The sequence below is a fragment of the Mus pahari genome, chromosome 5 (assembly GCF_900095145.1).
Source record: "Mus pahari chromosome 5, PAHARI_EIJ_v1.1, whole genome shotgun sequence".
NCBI lineage: Eukaryota > Metazoa > Chordata > Mammalia > Rodentia > Muridae > Mus > Mus pahari.
The window spans coordinates 64,659,445-64,679,341 of NC_034594.1; the positions used below are offsets into that span (position 1 = coordinate 64,659,445).

Genomic DNA, 19,897 nt, shown 5'->3' on the forward strand with positions numbered 1-19,897 from the left:
GCGAGATGTGGTGACATTCTCGTCTAATCCCAACATTTGGTTTTGGGAAGCAGAGGCAATCTCTGAATTCGAGGCCAGCCATGGCTGCATAGTGACACTCTGTCTCAAAACAAAATAACAAAAACCGCATGTATTTATTTACAGTGAGTGTGTATGCACGAGGAAGTGTCATGGCACACTTGTGGAGGTCAGAGGACAAGCTGTGAGAATCAGTTCTCTCCCTTCACCATGCAGGGATTGGGATCAAACTCAGGTGATAAGACGTGGTAGCAAGTGCTTTTACCAGCTGAGCGGTCTTGCAGACCCCTCCTTTGCCTTTTAAGGCCACAAAGTAGTCTCTACACCGAAAACGCCTCACTAAGCTATTAATATTATTTCCAGAATTCGGCCGGGACCGGAAAAGTGGCTGGGGGAGCGAAGGCCGCTGGCCAGGTCATGCTTGGGCGTCCTTAGAAGCGCTTGGAATGTGTTTGCCCTCACCAAGGAGGTTCTATTTAAAGGCACTATGGCGATCACTACTTCCACTACTCCCTAGGTCTGCAGAACACCTCGATACTTGCTCTGGCACTTTGTTTTCTCAGTCCCGGGCTCCCAGCTGCTGTTTTCTGGGTGCAGTTTGGGCAACTGAGGAAGGTAGAGTTGGGAGTAGAGAATGAGACTGGGGTGATGGTGGAAAAGCCAGGGAAGGCACAGTGGTTTGACAGATTCCCCCCACACACACACACACCCTGTGGTTTTCTTTGAGTTTTACATTCTGTAGGATTGGCTGCTCTGGCCCGGATGCTCACCTGTGTATCCCTCCCTCCACCTTGCTCTGTGGTCTCTCCAGCTTCTTTCAGGGTTTACTAGGAAGCTCCCATTTGGAAGGTTAAGTTTGTTAGTCTGCTGTATAAGAGGAGTACGATTTATCCCGTCGAGAGGTCTTTGGAGCCAAGTAGTGTTGGCACTGGCAAAGAACAGGTTCTGGCCCAGCATCAAGCTAAGGGGGGAGGCAAAGCGCAACCTGTGGTTCTGGGAAAGCTGACAGCCCAAACTGTGCCGGTGTTTCTACAAAGCTAAGCTGCCCATCTGAAGTCTAGGTTAGAGCCTTTGTCACCTGTAATAAAACCACAGGAACAAAGGGAAGTGACCTGGCTCCTAAAACAGAGCCCCGGGGGTGCCTGCTTCAGGTGTGGCTGGATCCGGCCACAGGTGACAATACACAGTCACCCTTCCTGTCTTGTCTCCCCTCCTCTCCCTCCCTTTCTGGTTTCTTGAGGAAGCTTATATAGCACAAGCCAGCCTCAATGTTACTATGTAGCTGAGGCTGCCTAGGTCCTGGTCTACAATGCCCACTTCCCTCCTGAGTCTCCCTCTGTAGTCCAGGCTGAGCTTCCAATTGTTAAGGTGATTTGTATCCACCAACAAACCCAGCTCATTTCTTGTTTCCTAAAGTCAGCTTCGCTTCTCTTCTCTTCTCTTCTCTTCTCTTCTCTTCTCTTCTCTTCTCTTCTCTTCTCTTCTCTTCTCTTCTCTTCTCTTCTCTTGTATTCTGTTGGTGATGCTTGCATCTATGACTCCTGATCTCTTTCCTAGGTTTTCTAACTCCAGGGTGGTCTCCCTTTGTGATTTATTTATTGTTTCTAATTCCATTTTTNTCTTCTCTTCTCTTCTCTTCTCTTCTCTTCTCTTCTCTTCTCTTCTCTTCTCTTCTCTTCTCTTCTCTTCTCTTCTCCTCTTCTCTTCTCTTCTCTTCTCTTCTCTTGTCCTTACACTCGGGTGGCTCCTGAAAAGCCCAGTAAGAAAGAGTACTCACAGTTGCAGCCTTCACGTGGCCATTTTTTTAGGTGTGTGTGGGGGAGGTTACTATTTCTAATTGGCTCTTAGCCAATTGCTCAGAGTAAATTAATTCTTCTCTTTGGCCAGGACTGAGCCTTGTGCCATCCCACTTTCTAAAGTAAAGGATGCATGCCTTTTCCCACATCTGCACGCTGCTCACCCTACCTACTTCAGGCTCCTTGCTCTTAATAGAAACAGGGGTTGCTCAGCTCAGACCTTCCTAAGGGTCCATGAGACTGGCCCCCAGCTGGGTTCATTTTCCCACCAGGTGCTTCCACTGGATTTTCCATACCTAAGGCACCTGTGTCACTCCCATGACCAGGGTCTCCACATCTAGGAGTACTCACTGTCTAGACTCTCCTAATATACTCTGGTTTTAGCCCCTATCCAGCCCAGTACTGGGGAGATGTGAAGCCCTGACCAGCAGTGAGTGAATGCAACCTCGTTTTCTGAAGTGTCCAGAGGTGCCTGTGCTCACACTGGCCCGGATGCTCTGCCACCTGCCACCTTAGGGCAGCCAGCTGGCTCTGAGTCCTTCTCTCTGTTTCATCAACTGGTGTCTGTGCACATACAGCTATGTGCCCGTACTCTGCTGCTTTTATCCAGGCAAGGGCAGGCAGGCCCTGAGCCCCCTTCCACCCTTCTGTCGAAGCCACTGGGGCTTGGTGATTTGCAGATCTGTACTGGCCTGCCTGGCCATGTCACATGTCCTATAGCTGGTTAGAGTTCTTTTTCCTCTGCCTAAAATACTGCGTGATTTGATTTGATTTTATCTTATTTACTGAGACCGTTTTTTACTGTATAACCAGGCTGACCTAGAACTCATGGCATTGCTCCTGCCTCAGCCTTCCACATGTTGAGATTACAGGTGTGAGCCACCCTTGGCTCTGTGTTACTGGGTTGTTTTTTTTGTTTTGTTTTGTTTTGTTGTTTTTTTTCCTTTGAGACAGGTTTTAATCTATCTTAGGCTAGCTAGCCTTGAACTCACCATGTAGCCAAGGTTGACTTTGAACTTCTGAACCTCCTACCTCTAATTCCTAAGTGCCAGGATCACCATATGAATGTTTGTAGTACTGGGGCTCAAACCCAGGGCTTTGTGTATGCTAGAAGAGTACTTTACTAACCAAGCCATACCCCCAATCCTCCCACATGACTTAAAAAAGAAAATATAAAACTGTCCAGGTCCTCCTGAACACCTACTCGCCCGCTAAACTTCATGCTTTGCCCAGAGAGTGCAGCATGGACTGTTAGCTTTGGGCCAGACAAGGAAAACCCAGCACAAGGCCTGGGCTCCTGTGACCCAGACTTCCCTGGAAGCCAGTGCGTTCACATCAACTCTGCTCTCCTGACCCTGAAAGCCTGGCCTACTGGGACAAGTTCAGGCCCCCTTCCCACCCCTCTGCCCCCAAAGCAACATGCTAAAAACAAACATCGGAAACCCAAACATAGAGTGTACCAGCATGCTACTGGATAGATGGATTTCTACCTTCTCCTTCTGGCCAACCGTCCACTCTGGATGGTAACCAACCACTCTGAGTGGCAGTCAGGGGCATGATTAGGAACCAGACTTCTGAGATCCAAACCCAACCTCACCTCCGCTCTCAGAAAGGAGAGTTCCTCTGGGCAGCCAGTTTAAATGCCCTTTGTGTTTGGGTCCCCTTTCTGGCAGGTGGGGCAGTCCTGTGATGTGTGTGTGTGTGTGTGTGTGTGTGTGTGTGGTGTGCAGGAAGTTTGCTGACGCTTTCTGGGAAGACTTCCTGGGTTGGTTTCAGTCACTGACTTTTAAATATTTATTTATTGCTTATTATAATTATTTTGGTTTTTGCAAGTAGCCTCTCACACTGGATCCCAGGCTAGCCTTGAACTCAAAGCAATCCTCCTGGCTCAGCCTAAGCTGGGGATATAGAAATGAGCCGCTATACCTTTACTCACAAATTTTTTTAGATAATCACATGGCTGTCATTTAGTCCCCATAAAAATTTCTGCTGCCCTTTTTGTTTAATGATTCACTTTGCCTGAGAGGCTTTGGTTGCCTGTGTTGTTTGTGTTTCTTCTCTTCTGGTCATTGGAGGCAGGATCTCACTGTGAGTGGGCTACAGGCCCACCACATCACAGGCCCATGGACAGCCTGCTCTTTAAACTGTGCTGTGGTAGTCTGATCCTTCTGGGGTCTGTGGGTGGATGCTTGGCTCAGTGTCCTGTTCCCCTGAAGCCTCCAGAACTCAGTCCCCGTACCCTGGGTAGCTAAAAACAACTGCGCTTCGTTCTTCCTAGCTCTGAAAGTTGAAAGCCTTCAGTGTAGGTATTGGCTGTACCCTGCCTGCTCTGCTCTGTGGGCTCCAGGGGAGAATCTTCCTGTTTCTCTCTCTCTCTCTCTCTCTCTCTCTCTCTCTCTCTCTCCCTCTCCCCCACCCCCACTGTCTCTATCCCTTCTCTGTCTCTTTCATTTTCAGTCTGTCTGTCTGTCGTCTCCATGTCTCTCTTTCTCTGTGTGTCTGCCTGCCTGCCTATCTGTCTGTCTTCACATGGCTTTCTCAGAGGTTTCTAGTCACTGGATTCAGTGAAATCCAGTATGGCATCATCCTAATTTATTTACCTCTGCAAAGACTCTATTTCCAATCCAGGTCACATTGTGATGTTCTGAGTGGACATGATAAGGAGGAAGGGAGATTCTACTTAACTCAGGAGAGTGAGCAAGACAAGTGTGTCCTCAAAGGCTCCGGGTGGAGGGGAGGGGAGAGCTCCAAGGAGGACCTGAGTTTTAGGATGGTGGGAATTCTATACTTACAGCATGCATAGTAAGCTATGCCCCTGCCACTCCAGCCCCCTCCCCGTGGACTAGCCTTCCCAAAACCTGATCCAATGGAGCCTAGCTCCATCTGTGCCAAGAGTGCTCTGCCTTCAGCAGGGCCTGCCAGATTTTCACTTTCCAGCAGTTTCTAGATGCGCATTCTGATGTCGCCTTTGCTCCCTAGGCCCCTCAAGGATGTAACCCGATTAGACCAGCATACACAAAGTATGCCCACTCTTTGTCAGGAAGCAAGGCTAGATAGATTCACTCAGACCCCTCGAATATATTCTTTGGTCTTTTTATGTTTGATTTTCCTTAGCATAGGAGTTTTACACTTTCAAAGCTTTGAAAGCCATGAGAGGGAGGGAGCGCTTTCCAGATTGCCCGCCCTCTGGGGAGTTTGCTGGGTTCTTAGAGTAGGTGTCAAGTGTCCTGAGTCCTAAATGGTGTGCTGCAGAAGAAAGACAACTTTCTAATGAGTGTGGGAAGCTGGAGGCCTCGGCAGCCTGGCCAGAGCTAGCTGCCGCTCTGTTTCCAAGCGTGGAAGTGTGTCACTGGATAGCTGGAGCCAGAAGAACAGTGGCCTGATTTTAAAGGGAGACTGAGACGGGCCCAGAAGAAACCGACCCTACAGTGTGTGTACACGGCTGAAATGCGATCAGAGCTGGCTGTGCAGGCAAGGTTAGACAGGAAACTTTAATTACCCTGGCTGCTCCAGAGGGCCCTGGCAAAGGAAGGTAATGGGGACAGCAGGGTGCAGGCAGGGCCCAAGCACGGGAGCTTAGCATGCAGCTGTGTATCTCCTCAGCCCTGCTGTGAGAGCTTGTGTTTCAACTCCCCAAAGAGAGGGTGGGAAGGGGAATGATAGCCCAGGAAAGTTACTGTTTTATTACCAATTCGAAATGCTGATGTCATGATGTCCCGCCAAGGCCACATTCCCCATCTGGAACGCCACTGGCCACTGGAAGCCTGGATTTCCTCATTCCCCCCCCCCTCTTCCCAGTGCCCTTCCCCCCCTTAGTCTGCCCAGGAGGAGAAAGGGCAGGAGGAAGAAAGGGGTGTGGCGTAGATGATTGCCTTTTCTTTCTTAGTTTTGGTTCTGGGGTGAGAACTGGGGGGGTGGGGGGGCTGCATGTGTCAAGTATACCCTCTACCATGGGGCTACACCCTCAACTCTTCTAGACTGGCTGAGAATTTCTGATACAAGTGAAGTGTGTCCTCTTATGGGAGGTGCCTCATCTGGGCGTCTTTATCTTTAGTGGGAAGCAGATGGGGGTAGAATGGCTGTAGTCAGCGTGATGGAGGCCCTGGATTCTATTCCTAGTGCAAGGACACAGACATACACATGTGCACACACATGTGTGTGCGCACACACGCGCACACACACACACACACATACAGGATAGGGACAGTAGAGAAAAGTCCATGGAAGCTAAGGCCTTTCTGATTCCTGGATTGCAGCCCTTGCTACTAGTGACTCACCTTGTATTTAATGTGTTCTCTTGTGCACCGGGGTTTGTTTATTTAACCATCTTGACTGGGGAGGGAGAAGACCCAGGGCTGGTCCAAGTCCCCGAGAAGTAGCTCCAGGCCTGCTCTGAAGGTCCCGACCTCTAGCAGGAAGACGCACAAATGTCCATCTCCTCCCCCTCATCCCCCCCCCCGAGTTTTCTCAGAGTCTCCTCTGCATCATATCTTATGGGAATTTGAGTGACTGTCCTTTGAAACAGAGTGATCAAAGCAGTATTTAAAACCAGAAAGATTTCTGTGATAGGGAAATCCTAGCTGGGTGTGTCCCTGCTGTGTCCCCCATACAACCTCCTGGTTATCTCCCGAAGACTAGCACTGCATCCTGGGTCCATCCAGGCCAGTGACCGCCCAGGCAAAGGTGATATATCATATCGTCCTTTCCCTATGGCCTGTGATGGGGTTCTGTGAGTGAGTGAGTCCTACCCCTCTGGATCCTTTTTGTGAGATAGCGCACCATAATTCTTGTGTACCAGCCTGTGTTGTCTACCTGAGGGCTTTTGGCTGGCGGGCCTGGAAGAGGTTAGCAACTGGGCATGGGGAATCCTGTCATGAAGGGGAGGGGTGGCTCTTCTTTCTCCTGGATATCCTGCAATCTGTCTGTCTCTGCAGTTTGCATCTACCCCTGTGTTTTCGTTCTTCTTGCTTGTGGGTATAGGTCTCTGGGCAGCCTATAGTACTGCTGGCTACTGTGTGGAGCTGTGTGGCTATTACGTCAGCTGTCTTGGTAACCCTCACTTCACCCCTCTGAGTTTGAAGGGCCCAGCTGACTGACCTCAGCCACTCCTGCCTGCCTTCGTCCTTGAGAACTCCTCACTGATGCTTCCTGCCTTGCCCCGACTCCCTTCACCCCTCAGCCTCCTTTGTTCTCAGTGTTCACCAAGAGCATCTTGGGGGTCAAGCCTCTGAACGTGGGTGGAGTCAACCTGCACAGATTGGCCCTGTCCCTTCAGTAGTGGCCTGTGGTTTGGTTGCTAAGCCCTAACCCTTGGCTTACAGGCCTCTGTGTTGATGGGTTTTTTTTTTCTTTGTGTGTGTGTGGGGGTGTGTGTGGTGTGGTATGTGTCAGTCTGTCTGTCTGTCTGTCTGTCTGTCTGTGTCTTGTTTCTACACACTGGAGATAGAGCCCAGGACCTTGTGTGTGCTAGGCAAGTGTTTTACTACTGGGCTACCCTCAACCTTGGGCTATTTCACTTACTTAGTAAGCCCAGTCAGTGTCTTTGATGTATGTGCATTACACGTGTGCGGAAGTCAAAAGACAAGCCTGTGAAGTCAGCTCTCTTCTTTGACTTTTATGTGGGTCCTGGGAATCGAACTCAGGTCTTCAGCCTTGCATCACAAGAACTTTACCTGCTCAGACTGCTCACTGCCTTTGTTTGTTTGTTTTGTTTGCTTCAGCCTGGAATCCCTTGCTTCTGAATGAAGGTTGGTTCCTTGGGTTAGAGCTAGGCCTGGGTTGCTGGTGATAGCAACTGACCTCCTTCTAGTCCTAGGCTAGTCAGGGCCTTGGGGACCGGGTGGGGACCCAGTAGAGAGGCAGGGGGCTCCCTGTGGCAATGCTAGAGTCTGATTCCAATGTAGTGACCCTCATCCCTGGTGGGTGTGGTGGCCTGATCTATCTTTTCAAGGCCAGTGGTAGGCCACAGACCCACCCTCAACCTACTGCCAACTTGGACTAGGATTGCAGGAAGCAGGAGAATAGTGTTCAGGATTTACAGGCTGTTGTGTGCTGGCCCTTCCAGCCCTTCCTGAGGGTGAAACACCAAGAGAACCCTCAACCCCCCTCAGTTTCTCTCTTCCCTCCTCCCTGCCACACTGCTTACTGAATACCCATTGTGCCTTCGGACAGCTCTTGCCAAAAATATCTCACTGCTGACAGCCCTAGCTCTTTGGCCTTGGGGGCCTGCTGAGTTCAGTCATGGCCTTGGGGAAGCTGGCCCTGGATCCTGCCCAGCTTGGTCTTGGCAGTGACTTTCTCTGCCCTTCCCTAAGTGCTTCAGGCTTTCCTGAGTGCTGGGGCCCCCAGATGTGCACATCCTTAAGAGTCAAATGGAGTGCTTACTATCTACAGGCTCCTTTGTGGTCTTGCACACCTGGGAACTCATTCCTCCCTTCAGTGCTCCCACTGGGTCCCAGCATCCAGCTGGTACAGGACATCGAGGAAATGGAATCACAGAGAAGCCAGAGGGCTGGCCTGTAAGCGGCGGACCTGGAGTGTGTCCAGCACTCTGGTCCTCGGCATCAAGAGCCTCTTTCTTGAAGGTCATGTCTATTTCAGGCCCCACAGCTACCCTTGACACCGGTCACTGAGCCTCTCGCCTCTGCAGAGCTGCCTGAACTCCAGGTCTCACTGGACCACCCACTTTATGTCGGACTCAGCAGTGTCTGTCCATCTTCCATGTTGTAGCTACAGGGACCCTGCCTGAACCCAGATCTCATGACTCGATTCCCTTTTTCAGAGGTCCTTGTGGATTAGAGGCAGCATAGCGCATTTCTGAAGCAAAGCCCAGACTCATCATTGCTGATCCTTAAGGCCCACCCCGACTTCCTTTTACTAATTCTTCCAGCTTCTCCCTGCCTCACTGGGCTAATCTCCATAGCTTCTGCACTGTCCGCTAGTTTCCAGCAAATGATACTTAGGTATTTCAGTTATTGTCTCTAGTGTGGTCCCCTCCTCCTCCTGGAAAATCAGCCACATACATACATACATACATACATACATACATAAGTACTATGTGCATGAGTTTGTGCGTGGGTGCATGTGTATTTTGAGACAAGGTCTCCCTATGTAGTCCTGGCTGGCCTACAACTCACTATGTAGACCAGACTGGTCTCAAACTCAGATCCTCCTGCCTCTGCCTCCCCAGTGCTGGCATTAAAGATGTGTGGCACCTTGGCCTCATCAAGTCAGATATTTTAAACGGAGAAAAAAATATCAAACAAACCACCAACAACAACTTTTTTTAAAGACAGGGTCTAGTGCATTTCAGGCTAGCCTCAGACTTGCTGTGTAGCCAAGGATGACTTTGAATTTCTGATCCTCCTGTCTACCTGGGATTATAGATAAATTGAAGCCACCACACCACGTTTATATGGTGCTAGGGACTGAACTCTTGAGTTTTGTGCATGCTAGCTGAGGACTCCACTAACATAATTTTTTTATAGTTAATTCTTTATAGTTAAGTGTGGCCACCGCTTCTCTGTGGTCTTCCCGGCTCCCTCAAGGGCATAGATGCCGCCAGGTGCCTTGCCCTCCTGCAGAGAGGTTCTGGGCTCAGTTTGGCTACAGTTTGCAAGACCCTGTGTGCTGCCTGGAAGGAAGTAACTCGAAGCCATGGAGGGATCCCGGTGCCCTGTTCAGCAGAGCCACTGACCCACTCAGGCACAAGCCTGTAAGTGAGATGTGGAAAAAGGTAAATGGCCACTTCTCGGGTTGTACCCAAGATCGCATGACCATGGCGTGTACAGTTGAGGCCTTAATTAGGTCACCGGTTGTTCTAGCCGGGTGCTCTAGACACCGAAGGCTGCTGGGTTTAAGGTGGTGCCATGCTGTGAGAGGTCTTGTTGGCATCAAGGTATGGCGCAGAGATGGATGACTGAGGCTAAGGCTAGGAGGGTGGCAGCCCGGGGGTACTCATTCTGGAGCCAGCCGTAAGTCTGTCCTCACCTTACACTTAAGCTGGGCTGTGACCACTGCTTGTCTCCAAGCCCCACGAACCCCAGCTGGCTGCAGAGCTACCCTTCACCCAGTACCTCCCAGGCTTCCTCAATTTCTCAACCTGGGAACAAGGAAGGGCGGGCACTGCTGCCCAGCCCTAATGGACTATGGAAAGCCTCTAGTGTGTGGAGGTCTTGCTCCCCCTAAGTCCCCAACAGGACTTGTGCCAGGAGCACCACTGTCCTGGGACCCAGCTCCTCAGGGCTCTTTGAGGCTGCAGCATGGCAGACTCCTTTGTCCAACTTTGGTTGGAAGAAGCCTGTGAGCCAAGTGTGGTGGAGCAGGCCTGTAAGGCCACTTCCTCTGAAGGCGAAGAAGCTCTCAAGGAGCTGGGTCATGGTGGCACACACCTCAGCTCTCAGGAGGCAGAGGCAGGCAGGTCTCTCAGTTTTGAGGCTAGCCTGGTCTACAGGGCAAGTTTCAGGACAGCCTGGGCTATACAGAGAAACCCAAGAGTAAAACAAACAAACAAAGCTCTCAGGTTCAAAGCCTGCATGAGCTATTGATTGAGTTCAAGACCATCCAGAGCTGGAGCCCAGTGATAGAATGCTTGTCTAACATGCATAAGAGGCCCTGAGCTCAACCACAGGTAACCAACAAAAAGAAAAAAAAAAAATCTCCTAACTTTCCCTCAGTGCCCTCCCACCATACTGTCTGGGGCTGCTCCAAGCTGGCATCCCGCAGGCCACTGGAGCCTCTGCCTTCTCCGTCTGCTCCTTTTTTTTCTCCTTTCTGAATGAACCACCTGGAACTCTAAACCGCCAGGGTTTGGTTGGTTTGTTTGTTTGTTTTTCTCATTCTGTTCCCTATCCCAAACCACAGGTCAGTCTGGCTGAGCCAACTCAGACCCCTTTGATCAGACCCCTGGGATCAGGGGTCTAGCACCCAGAGGGCAATTTGGGGAAAGGAAGCCGGGGCACGTAGGTGTATTGAGTGACTATCCTGTGTGATCTCCCACTGCTCTTTCCTATTAAATCCCTGGGACCATTCCTAGCAGGGCCAGTAGTGCTCTGCCACCGTGTACATTTGGATAAAGCTGATTTGGAAGCTGTTAATGTTGAAGGCCCAGTTAGAGATACTGGTCTTGCAGGGTGTTGGGAACACAGTGAGTTTCTTGGGACAGTGTGAATGGCCCTTCTGCTCCCTTTTTTTATTATTTATTTATTTATTTATTACATGTAAGTACACTGTAACTGTCTTCAGACACTCCAGAAGAGGGAGTCAGACCTTGTTACAGATGGCTGTGAGCCACCATGTGGTTGCTGGGATTTGAACTCAGGACCTGTGGAAGAGCAGTCAGGTGCTCTTACCCACTGAGCCATCTCACCAGCCCCCTTCTGCTCCCTTTACCTCCTACCTTCCCTTGGGGATTTCTAGGCACGGTATACAGAAGTGCGGGGTGCTATGGCTAACTAAACCGTAATGTTTCTAGCTTCCACTGGTCTTCTGTAGCCTTCAAAAAATGTTGATTTTTTACTGGAAAAAAAAAGAGAATTTGCCAGGAGGGAGCCTCGAGGCACTGGCACAATAAGAGCAGGTGAGGCTGGAGTTCAAACTTGCTTTGTGCTGCCCCATATCGGACCCGCCCTCTCTAGTTTCTCCAGTCTTGGCTAGGGATGCCATATATTCACCAGCTGGGTCATGCCCTCTAAAGATCTATCCCATGTTGGCACCCAGAAGGAGTGTCTTCCTCAGACAGACATCTGATGTTGCCCCCTTGATTCAAACACACTATGACCTTGCTCCTGCTACCCTGAGGAACCCACAGCCCTCCCAGAATGCCTTGTGTGAGCTGGCCTGCTTCTCCCTTTTCAGAATATTCTGGCACCCCAAGACCACATGGCCACAGAAATCCCCTTACTGGGCTTTGCACATTTGCCTCTCGATGCAACGCTGCCATTGTGTCTACATCCCTCCTGGGACTGTCTTTGTATTTCCCTTGTGCCCTGGAGAGGCCCCGGCACACGTGAGCCTAGTGGCGAGGGAGTAAGTAAACAAGTATTGCGAGCTCAAGAAAGCCAAGAGCTGTGGGACGGAAGTGGCCGTGAGCAGCCTGGACATCAGAGGATTTGTATTAATCCTGCTGTTGCACTCACCTCCTGAGACCCTTGCAAGGGCTGCCCAAAGCCTGAGCACTCCGACCTTGAAAACAAGGATAACACACTAAAGACTTGGTGTCCCAGGATGCTGCAATTGGGAAGGTTAGAAGAACAGGCAATATAATAGGTTGGGAGGACCTAGAGAATTGGTTAGAGGGACTATAGCCTGTGGCCTCAGGAAGACCCTGAGGCTAATCTAGACAGGTACAGCTGGGGCCATCAGATTGGGTCTCCTAATGACCACCTGTGGGGGGATTGACGTGAAACCTGTAGTACCTTCCCTGACTTTGGGGTCACACAGGAGCCTTTGACACGGTCCAGCTGGACTGGGGCAGACAGTGATCCGGACAATCCCACAATACCATTGTTCTCCTGTGCTCCCAGATCTGATTTGAGAAGACATGTGTTTCCAGCAAGGCCTTGCTGAGTGTGTGTGCAGGTGTGGAAGCCAGCAAGCTTGGTGCACCCAAAGAAAGCTATGAGTGTGTCCCAACAGAAAATCATAAAATTACTTAAATCAGATTTTGGGGGTGGTGTGGTGATTACTTTTGTAGCTCAATTGTAAACTCAACCATGACTTTGTAGATGACATCATTTTGTGGTGTCAAAGGCTGTCCTTGCTGTGACACAGGGCCCCTTCACCCACCACCCGCCAGGCACATTTTGGGCACCGACACCTTCCTGAGAAAGCCCTATCCAGGGGTCCCCAGGGAGTTTCTGATGACAGAGTTTCTGGACAAATGTTACCTGGCTTCTTTCTTTCTTCGTTAATGGCAGGATTATTCCAGTTGAGGTGAAAATCAAGAAAGCCCAGGGGCTCTGTGCAGTACAGACCAGAAGAATAAGCAATTCATGGGCTAGGGGGCTAGGGTATCCAGAATTGGGCAGACATCAGAAATCAACTCTAGCCTCCCTCGCCTAGCCTTCATCGATGCCCAATCAGCAAACACTAGAGAACCTTTCCCAGTGGAGCTGGGACCCCGGTGGGCTAGACTGGTCTACATAGTGAGTTCCGAGACAGCCACAGTTATATGGTGAGACCCTGTCTAAATTAGAGCTCTATTGCAGTGAAGAGACACCATGACCATGGCAACTCTTATAAAAGAAAACATTTAATTCGAACCGGCTTACACTTGAGAGGTTTAGTCCGTTATCATCATGGTGGGAAGCAAGGTGGCACGGAGACAGACATGGTGCTGGAGAGGAAGCTGAGCGCGCTGCATCTGGATCCACAGGCAGGAGGAGGAGACTGAGATACACTGGGCCTGGCTTGAGCACCTGAGACCTCAAAGTCCGCCCCCATTGACACACTTCCTCCAACAAGGCCACACCTACTCCAGCAAGGCCACACCTCCCATTAGCACCAGTCTCTGTGAGCCTATGGGGTCATTTTCTTTTCTTTCTTTTAAAAAAAGATTTATTTTATGTATATGAGTGCACTGTAGCTGTATAGATGGTTGTGAGCCTTCATGTGGTTGCTGGGAATTGAATTTAGGACCACTGCTCGCTCCGGTTGGGCCCCCTCCCCCACTCACTCAGTCCCTGACTGCTCTGGCCCAAAGATTTATTTATTATTATAAATAAGTATGCTGTAGCTGTCTTCAGACACACCAGAAGAGGGCATCAGATCTCATTACAGATGGTTGTGAGCCACCATGTGGTTGCTGGGATTTGAACTCAGGACCTTCAGAAGAGCAGTCGGTGCTCTTACCTGCTGAGCCATCTCACCAGCCCTATGGAGCCATTTTCATTCAGAACTCAGACTACCGCAGACTCTCTCTGTAAAAACCATTTAAGTCGCAGGAAGGCGTGGGCTGTAGCATAGTAGAGTGCGTGCTTAGTCCTGGGTTTGGCCCTAATACCTCCTCCCCTTCCTCTAAAGCAGGGGTTCTCACCTTCCTCACGCAGTGACCCCTCACGCAGTGACCCTTTAATGTAAAGTTCTTCAGGTAGGGGTGACCCACAACTATAAGATTATTTTCTAAAAGAAAACATAGGGGAAGAGGAACTAAGTTGCTAGTGGAGGAGAAATGGGGACCAGGGGACTTTTCTAAGCCTAAAATCATCTGAAGGATGGAGTCTGCCTCTCCTGCCCAGTACATGGGGTGAAGGGTAGGTCCTTCCGGTTTACCTTGCCGTGCTTAGTGACCTCAGACTCGAGAGTCATGATGGGCTTCTGTTTCTTCAGCTGCTGGACGGTGGCACGCCCAGGAGGGTGGTGCCAAAAGATTAAACAGCTGAAGATTTTTTTCTGAGGGACTCGGCTGGCGAGACCCTTTCTCTCAATGTGTATAAGGCCATGATGGTTAGCACTCTCCGGACCAGAAAGGAATTCCATTGTATATGCCCAGGGATCTTGGGTACCATGCTGTGGGGTCAGATTCAGAATGCATGCAGACCTAGGCCATATTGACAGAGCTCCTGTCATTTCTGCCGCCCTTCATATGTGGATGGCAGAAGATGTAATTCAGCTAAAACAGCTAGACTCTTCCTTGGGACGGTGAGTTCACCCTGTGTCCGCCCTAACGTCAAGCAAGGTGAGGGCATCATAGCTTAAATGCAGTCACTGGTTGTTCTTGTCCTCCCTGCTACTGGAGAAAACCTAAAAACCCTTGCTTGCCCCAGGGCAGGAGAGATGGTTCAGTGGTTAAAAGTGCCAGCTGCCCCTCTAGAGGACCCAGATTCTATTGAGTCCTCTAGCTACATGATGTCTAACAACTAGCCGTAACTTCAGTTCCAAGGGTTCCAATGCCGTTTTTTTCTGGCCATCTCAGGCACTGCGTGCAGTTGGTGCATAGATACTACACAGACAGACAGAAACCCTGCTTGAGAATCCCATGTCCAAAACTTGGCATGGGGCTGGTGAAAGAACTCAGCTGGTAAAAGGCACTTGACACCAAGCCTAGTGACCTGAGTCCTATCCCAGAGAAAGGAGATTGGCCACTCCAGCAAGTTGTCCTATGACCTCTAACCAATCAATACTGTGGGAAGCGAGTGAGACCACCGTGATCCCTGTTTAACCTGAGCCTACGCACTTGGACGATCCTGTACTGCCTGCCTGCTGAGTCACTGGACTATCACTGCGAGGCCTGGCTGAACTCTGACCAGATCCAGGAGAGGGGGGAGGGATTAGGTCAGAGGACTGAAAACAGGATGTGATGGGGGGGGGGATGTTGTGGGAAAAAGCTGTAAGCAGTTCAGTTGGAAAACAGTTGGAGAGAGCAGTTGGAGAAAGCATTTGAAGAAAGCAATTGGAGTGAGTTGGAGCCGGGAGAGGGTTAGAGAAAGCTGTTTGTGAGAGGGAGAGGAAAAAGCTGCTCAGAGAGATAAAGAAGAAATCTGTTTGGAACCTTCCTTGGCATTTGTGTCCCCCTCCCCCCCGTCTCTGCCGGTTGGAATTCGGGGAACTGTGACACAATACCATGGCATATCCCCCCTCCCGAATAAATATTATAAAAATAAATAAATAAGTAGAATTTTCATGGTAGTTTAGATCTATAGACACTTGAGAGGCTAGGACACAAGGATCATCCACCAATTTGAGGCTATCCTGGGCTAAATAGACTATATGAAAGAAAGAAAGAGAAGGAGGAAGAAGGTGAGAGAGAAAGAATACACTAGCTTAAATCAGGTCTGCATGGCTGTTTTCAGCATCCTTTGTGTGAGCCTAATTGCCCTCCCCCAGTGAGGTAAGGCTCCCTTAGTGAGCTCTTAATTTATAGCAAGGGCAGGCAGCTATTATTAATTTTTTTACAGGATCGTCCCAAAGACCAAAAGGCTTACACTGAGTCAAGGCGATACATACAAAATAGAGAGCAGTTGGAGCCCCAGGTCCCTTTTTTTGTACCACAAAGCCGAGGCTGGGTGAAGTCACTTCCCGTTTTGAAGGAGGGGATAAAATGGGAAGATGAAAGCAGCCATGTCTGAAGCTTTATTCTCCCCCGCCCTGAGAACCCAGGCCCTGGAAGGAAGTGACCGCAAGCAGGCTCCTCTAAAGGGTCACTTTGAAGACAGGGCTACAGGTCTGGTTTTAAACCCCAGGTCCATAGGGGAGGAAGATGGCCCTGAAGTGGTCACTTTATTGTTGCGCCAGGACTTCAGTAGATGCCACTGGGCCCTTGCAGGAACAAAAAGTCAGCAGCCTTGACTGAGCAACTGGGCGGAGAAGCGGGACTGGATGGTGCCTCTGTTCTTTGCCACTGTGGGGCCTCCGAGATGCCCCTTCACATCTCTCCATGCTTTATTCCCGCCAGTCAGGCAGCCTCCAGCTGCTCGCTCCTGCCTTGCCCCTGGCTCTTTTTCCTGCCTGGGGAAAGAGTCAGTGGCACATACTTTTCAAAGGGGCTGGCCTCTGATCTTAGCCTCCTCTCTCCCTTCTTCTTTAGTTTCCAGCCATCACTGTGGTTTTGAGACAAGGTCCCTATAAATTCAGTCTGGTCTCAAACTCTCTGATATAGCCTCAGCCCTGAATTCCTAATCTCTCTGCCTCCACCTCCCAGCTGTCAGGATTACAGGTTTGTATTCCTATGACCTGTTTCCTTCTCTATTTAAAAAGCAGGTTAACCAAAAAAAAAAAAAAAAAAAAAAAAAAAAAGCAGGTTAAGGGGAGGAGGCCCAGAGACATGGCTCAGTGGTTAAGTGCAGTAGCTGATGTTCTAGAGTGCCCAGGTTTGGTTCCCAGTATCCACAAGGAGGCTAACAACTGTAACTCATGTCCCAGGGCAATTTAACGCCCCCTCTGGCCTCTACTGTCACTACACGCAGTATACATACACGCAGGCAAAAATACCAATACAGATTTTTTTTTAATTAAAAAAATTACAATAATTTGTAGGTTAGTGGATAAAGCCTATGCCTCACAAGTGGGAGGGCCTGAATTTGGATCCCCAGAACCCTCATGAAGCTGGAAGCAATAGCTCATCTATAGTCCCAGCACTCCTAGTGAGGTGGGGGGAGGGGCAAAGACACAGGGGAGTTCCTAAGGAAACCCTGAGCCAACTAGCTGGGTATATACAATGATGACTGTTAGTCACTCTCCCCGAAACAGGGTAGAAGGCAAGGACGATCTCCAGATACTGTCTTCTGACACACACGTCACGCCTGTGCACAGACGCATGCGCGCACACATGTAATTGTCAACTGCGTAATTGGAGGTGTGTTAACTGAGCCTAGTGCTTACTGGGCTCCGTTCGGAACTATGCGAGCTTTCTGTTAGACCTGGAAGAAGCTTCAGACCTCGGGTCTGTTCGGGTTTTCCAGGTCAGCGTCCCAGAGGAGTCAAGGACTGCCTCGCTGAACCAGTCTCTGTGTCTAGCGGGGAGCCCCTGCTCACACTGGCCTCATTGGCAGCTCTCAATGGGTGAGCACGGGGAAAGCTCCCTCTCTCTCCTCCTGAAAGGCTATAGACAAGTCTCTGCCTTGTTTGTTGACCTTTATTTATCACCGCCATCCTCCAGCACACCCCTCTCCTTACACCTAATCCTCTCAGCTGCTCCTCCCGCCACTCTGTTCCCCCAGCACTGGAACCCTCTGTTAAGGCCTGGGCTGATTGTGATTGGATGGCACCATCCTTAGTGGCCCCAGTCTTCTTTGTAAATGTTGGAATGCTTCTTGTGAACAGAGGACAGCAGACATTTATCTAAACCTCGGCATCAAAGTTAGGTTAGTGGGCCCCTAACTAGGCCACTTCCCCTGCTCTTCTGTGACGTGTTGGGGATGGGATCTCAGGTTTGGTACATAGCAGAGAAGGTACCCTACCCTTGATCCACAACTCCAGCCTTAAGGCCAGCCCTCCTCATACAGCACTGCCACCTTCTCCCATGGAAAATCCCCAGAGTTGGAGGACTGTGAGCTTGGGATAAAGCTTGCGTGATCTGGTTCCCTCTTGTACGTTTTTGGACACATAACCTTATGGACCGGGCAGCTTCTGGAAAGTTCCACACTGTAGAAGCCTGTTGGCTTTGACCAGGACTCTTGTAACAGAGACAACCCATTCTAGCCTGTTTGTAAAAGATTAGCTTCGCGAGGTCAGTTCTCAGAAGCTCTCAGAAGAGCTTTGCCTGTGGCTGAAGGCAGCTCTTAGCACCTTTAGGCTTCTGGGCAGCGTCTGCAGGCAGCTCTTTGCTTCCCTGTCAGATACCCCCTGCCTCTGAGTAGGAGTTTAGCCTCTTCACCTTCCTAGAGTTTTCAGTGACTGATCCCGGCCTCGCTGGCATGTAGGGTCTGCACAGGGTGGGACAGGGCATCACGGGGCTGGCGAGAGGGTGGCTGTCTTTATGGGGCTTTGGGATTTTGCGGCTTGCCTTGCCATTACTGAGTATTGTCAGAGTCTGTTGGAAGTTGGACTCTCTGCTGTTCGACAGATACCCAAAGCCATGCTGCTGAGCCTGCCCCTTCTAAAGCCTAGGCTTAAGGCGTTGGTCTGGGAGTGGAGGGAGGTCCTAGTTTTAGTACCTTGGTTTGGTTTTGTTTTGCTTTTATTAAAAAATTTTATGAGTGTGTATTGTTTGTCTGTGTCTGTGCACCTCGTGTGTACGATGCCTTCAGAAGCTAGGAGAGCATCCCCTGGGATTAAAGTTACCAATGATGTAGACTACCACATGGGAGCTGGGAATAGAACCCCAGGGCTCCGGGAGGGTCCTGGTTTGGCTTCTATACCACAGATACATATGAAATTTAACCTCCACCCAGCTTTTTTTTTATAAAAATGATGCTTAGGATCAAAACATTCAGTTCAGTGGTATTAAGCGAATTCATGTTGCCGTGCAGTCACCCCCACCACATGGCCCTGGAGCTTTTTTGTCTTGGAATGCAGAGGGTTCCCTTGTCCCTCCCCCATCTCCATCTCCCCCCCACACACACACACACTATACTTCTGTCATTATGAATTTTGCTACCCTGGGCGCCTCGTGGAGGCGTAACCTTGCAAGGTGTGCCCCACACCATTTCACTTAGCGTGAGTTAATTCACATAACTAGGAATCTGTGCTGTAGCATGAACTTCCCTTTCATTCAGTTGCACGGATCCTCCCCGTTCTGCATATCTGTTCCCCGGCTGGTGGACACTTGGGTTTCTTCCACCATAACTATTGTAGATAGTGTTGTAATGAGCCTTCACATATAAGTATCTATTTAAGATACTGCTTCTATGTGCATAGAAAGTAAAGGGGGGGATGAATATGTATCTTAGTGGAGGAGCTCTGGTGGCCTGGTATGTGTGAGGCCCTACGTTCAACCTGCAATACTGAGAGAGAATGTTAGAATTGGAATTGGTTTGGAATGGGTTGTATGGTGAGTCTCTGTTTTGCACCTTGGACTTCTTGCAGTGTGTTATTCCCAGGCATCTGGCCAGCTTCCTAATGGTTGGGGTGTGTGTGTGTGTGTGTGTGTGTGTGTGTGTGTATGTGTGTGTGTAAGAGAGGGGGAGAGAGATCATGTATGTGGATGTTGGTGAAGTTACAGGTCAACCTCGGTGTGTTTTCTCAGGTGCTCTGTGTGTGTGTGTGTATGCACACGTGCATGTGTTAACTTGCATGCGTACACATACCATGACTCTCGTGTGGAGGTCAGATGATAACTTGGAAGAGTTGGTCCCTCCTTAACCTTAACCTTTATGTCATTTCTGGGATGTCAGGCTTGTGTGACAAGGTCTTTCCCCCACTTGAATCATCTCCCCCGCCCCGACACAGTGAGATTCTTCCCTGACAGATGTGCCCCAAGCAAGATGTGAGACCACCTTCCTTGGATGGTGCAGGAACAGACAGTTGCCATGACTGGGTATGAGCACCTCTGAGTCTCCAGCCAGGGCCTGGTAGAGAGCCTTGCTTACCTGAGCAGTGGCCTCAGCATGGCCGTGGTTTGTTTTCTTTCTTTCTTTCTTTCTTTCTTTCTTTCTTTCTTTCTTTCTTTCTTTCTTTCTTTCTTTCTTTTTTTTTTTTTTTTTTTT

General features: G+C 49.9%; 1 protein-coding gene across 1 annotated transcript in view; it reads left to right on the top strand.

Annotated features, from left to right (window-relative positions):
- Efhd1 (EF-hand domain family member D1) overlaps window positions 1–19,897 on the top strand; it is a 46,961-nt gene that overhangs the window by 1,212 nt on the left and 25,852 nt on the right. The window lies entirely within an intron of this gene.